Source organism: Mauremys mutica, unplaced genomic scaffold, assembly GCF_020497125.1.
Source record: "Mauremys mutica isolate MM-2020 ecotype Southern unplaced genomic scaffold, ASM2049712v1 001342F_np12_obj, whole genome shotgun sequence".
Classification (NCBI taxonomy): Eukaryota; Metazoa; Chordata; order Testudines; family Geoemydidae; genus Mauremys; species Mauremys mutica.
Window position 1 is genome coordinate 48998 of NW_025423170.1, and position 7588 is coordinate 56585.

The 7588-nt window shown below is 45.4% G+C and overlaps 1 pseudogene; it reads right to left on the minus strand.

Annotated features, from left to right (window-relative positions):
- Nucleotides 1–352: 352 nt before the first annotated feature.
- LOC123358045 lies at nucleotides 353–5962 on the minus strand (annotated as a pseudogene).
- Nucleotides 5963–7588: the final 1626 nt, after the last annotated feature.

Here is a 7588-nt window from a genome sequence, read left to right on the forward strand (position 1 = left end):
AAAGTTACTTAACAAGCCAGCAACACTGCTGAAACTCAGAGCTGTTTTTAGCAGGTCTAAATAAATGAAACCCTAAAATCTCTTTACTATTTCATGGCCAAGGCTCAGCACAATGAAATTTAACGTTATAAGTATGGAAGATACAAATTACGAGCCTTACATTAGGTTACAATGTTTGTACACTCAGTTTAAGACTAAGGGAAACAATGAGGGTCCTAACCCCTGCTTGGGTGAAGTGGAAGCATAAAATACAGCCAAGTACGATATATTTGTGGCTATTCACTCTGGGCTATTTTATAGGATCCCTTGTCATACCAGCTTGTCAATGACATTGGGGATGAAAGTTGCCTTTCCCCTATTTTGCAGTTTTGTAAGCAATATGCACAAGAGACTCCTGGGATGTTGGCTACCACCTTCTCATCCCCTGTGCAACTGGCACACGTTGCAAGGAAAGTCACCCCACACCATCTGCACTCAAAATCTTGACCTTTTATTAGTTACAGTTCCAGAAAGGATAAACGTTAGCTCTTAGATATTGTTGAAAGCCGCTATGTCGACACTCTGCACCTGAAATAGAAAAGAAATGCTGTTAAAGATCAGAAAACACATTCCAGAGATTTAAGATGTACAGAAAGCACATTTACCGGGGTGGTTTCTTGACAGAAGAAATTTGCTCTAACCACCCCCAAGTTTATAAAGCACAATCCTTTATTAAAAGACCATTTTTTAATCAGTCAAAAATTAGTCTTGTGAATGGTTGTATTTTAGGATTGGGAGCTATATAACTATTAATGGCATTCAGGATCAGAACCCCATTGTGCTGGGGATTGGACAAATGGCAAGAAAAAGTTCCCACCCCAGAGAGCTTACAAATTAAAACAGGTTTCAGACTCACCCTATAGAAAGGGGATAAGTTCCATTCTTAATTATGGTCTGTGGGCCAGGATATAGTTTTTAGGACTGCATACTCTCCTGAATCCACAGCAACCTCCCCTAATGTGAAAGGTTAGTTTGCACAGATCAAAAGGTAGGAGATAGTTAATTTACTACATAAAGGCTATGTTAATATTTGTCAATGCGCCGTGTCATCTTCAGGACCACTCAGTGGGAAAAAAAAAACTAGCCTTCAGGATTGCCACTATTTCTGCTCTTTGTTTCTCTCCTTGTCCTTATCCTTGTGGGTCTCCTCTCTTCCCCACACAATAAGTCCCAATTCCACCTCTGCTGTAGACTTCATTCCACCTCACATCCATGTCCCATCCCAGCTGCTAAAACAATCAGTAACAAAAATAGTGAATTGCTGTCCCTGAAGCATCAACACACTAAGCACCAGGAACTAGGCACCCCAATGAGTACAAGGGCAAGGGAGGTTCACACCCTCTAAGCCTATTGCTCTCAGGCTGTCTGCAGGCTCTGGAACAGCATCCTTATACTCTTCATGTTTTTCAGGGTTATCTTCACAAACATGGGGACTATAAAACTCAAGTCCCATCCCACCCTTGAAAGTTTAGATGATGCAGAACCTGAATATATTGTAGGCTGCAAACACATGAAGTGGATCAAAATCTGGGGTGTGGGTTTAAGGGCCCAGGTGTTTGAAAGCACCGCAAGGCACTAGAGGAGGACTTACGTAGTCTTCAAACTTAGTGATCTCCTCCTCCAGTATGTCTGTTCCAACCTTGTCATCCTCCACTACGCACTGGATCTGGAGATTCTTAATACCATAACCCACTGGAACCAACTTGGAGGCTCCCCAAACCAGGCCCTCCATCTGAATGGACCGGACGCACTCCTCCATCTTTGCCATGTCAGTTTCATCGTCCCACTAACAAAGCACAAAAAGGGAACTTAGAAGGTTTACCTACATTAGCTGTGGGACTGTCCATCAGGGCTGTGGACTTTGCAATCCTCATCAATGGACAGCTGAACTGGATCAACGTGGTACATATTCCAATTCCATACATACGTCAGCAACAAGGGGTTTAACACACTACCCCGTAGGGCTGCGATAAGGAAAGCAGCGAGGAGACGCGAGATAGAACTCTTCCATGCTCAACAGAGAACAAGACTGAAAAAATCATGAATTCTACTTGTACCTGCCAATTTGCTAGGCAGTGCTCTAGTCAGTGATGAGCCAGTATTCAGCTCTTTCCACCCAGTTCTACCATCGGTCTCTGTTAACGAGTCCTTTCTTTGATGAAAGGAGCCTTTCCCAGAGGAATCATCTCTCAAGTTTGACTCTACATGAAGCGAGACCAAGTTACTGCAGATAGTCTGGATTCTGCTTACCTAGGGGGAAGTGTTCTTGGAATGATGCGTAACTTCTTCCATCGCAGGGTCTCAGTTTCAAGAACTAACTCTAAGCCCTTGATAGTTGGTAAAACTACTACTTAGCACTTATCTAGTTAGCCGGAAGTGTTGGGTAATCCTATACACTTTTGTTTCATTGTCATCTTGAGAGAGTTTGTGCTTTACTGATCACTAATCTGTGCTCGTATTTCAGGCTTTTATTCTCTATATGTGCGCTCTAACAGGTGCAAGTTTTTTCAAGGGCTTTTCCACACAGACACGTCATGCATGGCAAGCCAGGGTGTGAACATACAAACACTCTACCCTGTCACACACTAAGACTGAAACAGCAGTATGTCCAAGCGCTCTATGGAACTTTTAGTGCGTGGTAGCCGGGCCCACCTGCCCAGATTGCGCACAGCAGGCTAGAGAGCTACAGATTTACACCCCCATCTTCCTACTCTCCAACTGACCACGGTAAATAAGCCCCAAGAGAAGAAAGATCTTCCAGACCAGGGGTGATCAAACTGCAGCCCACAGAACAACTGCAACTGCCATCTTTAATATGGAGCAGAACTGCTCACAGATCCCATCATGCAATGCTCAATGCCGATCCAAACAACTGCATGCTGACAGGTTCTGTAATTTGTGCACCAGATCATCTACACAGGGCAGCTGCAGTCTGCAAGTTAGATGTAAATAGGGTGACAAGATGTCCTGATTTTATAGGGACAGTCCCGATTTTTGTGCCTTTTTCTTATAAAGGCTTATATTACCCCCCACCCCCGTCCCGATTTTTCACACTTACTGTCTGGTCACCCTAGATGTAACCCCACACACTCCTGCAATGTTACAATCATAATCTCAGGACAGACACCCCACTTTACAGCCAAAACAGTTGTTGTGTAAGGAATAACTTAAGCTGCTTACAGGCTTGACATCCAGAAGGATGGAAGACTTGGCAATGAGGGCCAGGCTTTTTAGACTTCTTCTCCGCATACTGGCGTAGTCGCTCTTCCCGAACTTTGGCAGCCTCCTGGTCTTCCTCTTCGTCCCCACTGCCAAATAGGTCAATTGTCGTCATCCTCATCTTCGTCGTCAGCCTCGGATGGTCCTACTTTCTTTGCAGGTGGAGCAGAAGGGAGTTCCACTTTCTTTGGGGGAGCAGAAGGTGATTCCACCTTCTTCATTGGGGTGACATGCTTCATGGAAACAATGGGCAAAAGAGGGAGAAAATAAATCCAAGTGTAAAACAAAGCAGCAAACTCCACCCCCTATCACAGTTATGACTTGACTTGCCAAAACAAGGCTATGCCACCATCCAAAGGCATGAGCTCAAAGTCATGCAGCCAGGAGCTTGGTGCTTATATTCAAGGCACTCAATGGACTGGGCCCAGCATAGCAAAAAGAGCCTAAGTGCCAGGCACATGTCTGCAGGTTGCCTTCTCTAAGCGGCATAGTAACATTGTACACTTAAAAATAACCCCCAAAAGAAATTGCTCCAGCGTACAAACAATTCTTCTGTGGGCAAGGGAGGGAAGAGAGAGTGAACCACATTACGTAGGTTAATCTCACTGCTCGGTGCCCTACTGGAAGGCACTTTAAGGGTATGTCTGTGCAGCCAAGAAAAACCTGTGGCTGGCCTGTGCAGCCAACTCGGGCTCACAGGGCTCAGGCTGCAGGGCTGTTTCACAGCAATGAAACAGCTCCATGAACCAGAGTCATCTGTCACAGTCCAGCCGAGGGTTTTTCTTGGCTGTGTAGGACGTACCCTCAGATACTGATGAAAGTACTATAAGAGTATTTATAGAATACAATACACAGGGGCAAAAGTTAGTTCCATTAAAGGTCTCCAATGCATCCTCCAAACTGGAGCAAGATGCAACGGGTAGAGGATACTCAGTTCCCAGAGATATTACTTTTTCCTACTCGAGGCAAAGATTCTCACAAGGCTTCTGAGAACCAACAGGTCCCCAAGTCTGTCCATCTGTATAGGTCTCTCCTTGCTATATACCCAATAGGTACCAAGAAGCTTAGTTTACTTAGTGTGCTCTCATTTATACACAAGTGTAAATTACTGGCTTAGCATCACAGATTTTGGTGGACTTCTACAGATCTGGCCCAGCTGAGGATCTGGCCCATCACATATCCTCTTCACTGGGCCTGAAGCAGGAGAATCCGTGCTCTGCATCTGCACTTGGGCTGAGACGAGGAAGAAAGAGCAGCTCTAGAAGGCTCTGCTGGGGAGCCCTTGGCTAACACTTGTGGAGAGATCTCTTTTCTCTTAGTAGTTGGCATGAAGTATTCTAAACTGACCTGGCACCTTGAGGAGTTGATTACCTGGGTTGGCGGCGTTGCTGAGGGATGGTGATGAGGTGGAGGATTTTTCTAGTGTGTTCAGGCGAGTTTCCAGCTTGCAGATGGCCAGCTGAAGATCTGCAACAACTAGAAAAGGGAGGAAAGAACTCTCTCATTTTACTGGTTCAACGCATGGCAGAAGATGCAGCAATTATTCTTTGGTAAGGTCAGGATGAGTTTGCTTTCACTCTAGGCAGGCTACCAAGCAAACTGCATCTATCCCAACTCAAGAGAAATCCTCACTCCAATGTTAACAAAACCACCAACAAAATACACACAATTCACAGGGCTTCACAACGTTACATTGAGTGGTCAGCAAGATGTGCTGCCACTAGCTGCCAAGTCCAATGTGTTTTCTCGCCAGAGATTTCTCACTTACCACTGTGGAGATTTTGGTTCTCCACCTCCAGTTTAGCTATTCTGGTGACGAGCTCATTTTGGTCACCACCAGGCCCAGCAGAAGAGGTCGTGCTTGCACTCTGCAACAAGGGAAACCAAGATGAAAAACTAGCCTGTTCCACTCAGTTACTCAGACTAAGACAGACATGCTGCCTCTCTAAAGCAGGAAGGCAGAGACAACACTGTGGAAAAAGGAGAAGAGATTTTACAGCGCTAGCTAGAAAAAGAGTCCTTTTGATCGCAAGCGTTTTTTAAAAGCAAATGTTTAAACACCAAAATCACGAACGTGAAATAAAAATTCTGGTGGAGCTGGCACGGTTCAGAAGACCACCACATTTTCTACAGTCCCAAACTGTGGACTACCTTAGATATTTTGCATCTCTAGCATCTTCCAAAACTTCTCTAGTGCACCTCAGAAAATTTACAAACATTACTTACACTAACACCCCTGCTAAGGACGCTAAAGAGCTTCCAATTACAGGACTATAGGAAAACTGAGGTTACAGTATGGGCTGAAGTGACTTGGCTAAGGTCATTCAGTAAATCAGTGGCAAGGGGTAGGAACTAGGAACATATAGAACACAGAACCTAGCAGAAGACTCAAATGAACAGACAAAACCATTTTTTTTCAGAAGCAGGAAGCTGCGTTGTTTTGTTGCTGCCAAAACCCCTATCCAAACCAAACCCCCCCCCCCCCCCAAAATATTTTTTTTTTACCCCCCCCCCTCCTTCCGCCTTATCAACCTTAATACACCCCCCCACAAAATATATTTTTTGGGCCACTGGGACGGATCCCCCCCAGAGGGGCTAAAGGGAGCACTAAAGAAAGACAAGGCCATTTGTGGAGAAGCTAAATTTAATTATTTGCATCGTCTTCGTTGCAGAGGATGTCAGGGAGTTCCCTTACCTGAGACATTCTTTTTAAATAAAATCTGGAAAACGTTTCCCAGATTCCCGTGTCAACAGAGAAAGTTTTGGCACAAACTGATAAATTAAACAGTAACTGGTTCACCAGGATCAGATGGGATTCACCCAAGGGTTTCTGAAGGAATTCAAAATATGAAACTGCAGAACTATTAACTGTGGTATGTAACCTATCGCCCTAAATCTGGCTTCTGTACCAGATGACTGCGTGAACAGCTAACGTTTGATGCCGATTTTTAAAAAAAGGCTACCAGAGATAATCTCTGACAATTGCAGGCCAGTAAGTCTAAACTTCAGTACCCAGGCAAGCTGATTGAAACTATAGTAAAGAACAGAATCATCAGACACATACATGAACAGGATTTGTTGGGGAAAGTCAACATGGTTTTTGTAAAGGGGAAATCCTGCCTCAATCTACTAGAATTCTTTGAGGGGGTCAAATATGTGGAACAAGGATGCATCCATGGATTATAGTGTACTTGGACTATTCAGAAAGCCTTTGACAAGGTCCCTCACCAAAGGCTCTTAAGCAAACTAAGCAATCATAGCATAAAGAGACAATTCTCTCATGAATCACTAACTGGTTAAAAGATAGGAAACAAAGGGTAAGAATACATGGTCAGTTTTCAGAATAGAGAGAAGTAAATAGTGGTGTCCACCAAGGATCTGTACCGGGATTGGTGCTGTTCAACATTCATAACGAATGATGGGTCACCTGATGAGTGCCCTGCTCTGTTCACTCCCTTTGAAGCATCTGGCACTGGCCACCGGAGGAAGACAGGATATTGGCCTAGATGGACCATTGGTCTGACCCAGTATGGCCATTCTTATATTCTCTGCAGTGAATTAGATAGTGGCCCAGGGGGGCTCAGGAGACATGAGAACCATGTGTTCTTCTCTGCATTAGCCCCCCATGGTCTTGCGTCCAGGACACCAGGGATACTCCTGCAGATCTCCCCCCCCCCCCCCCCCCCAAGTTGCACAAACCAGTCTTGTGGCTGCCCTGCCATAGGTTGGCTCCCAAGCTTGGTGGGGGGGTCAGCAAAGGCTCGGACTGCTGTGAAGGGAGCAGGAAGAAGAGAGGAGCAGCGTCTATCTTTCATACAATCCCTTCCGGCTATAAGAGGAGCACACTTTGGAGAACACCAGAGTCAGCCCTCAGCTAAAGATTACTGTTCTGACACAAGGCTTTGGGTTAATGGGCAGATCTTATAATAACCTCCCCCCCCCCCGCGCCCCTGGATTGTGGCTTCCAGGTTGCACAAGATGCCTAAAACTCAAGTCTCATCCAAAGGGCAAACCACTCGCAATAGGCACAGGCTCTGACATATAGGTGCAGATCTGCAATCCAGGGCCTTTAGCTCAGAGGTGGGAGGGCTACCTACTGAGCCCTTAAGACCTATCTACTTTAACTATGAACACTGACAGTCTGCCCATGGCCAGGCTCCTGAGTGTCCAGCATAGCATTGGTGGCAAATGCACTGCAAGAATTCATCAAATCGCCTGGGGCCCATACACTTCAGCATGAAATTTTTGTCCAAACGGGGGCTGTTTCTTCCTCCAGTTTATTCACAAAAAACAGACAACCACTGGTTAGCTGTCCCCCATCCCCAACAGG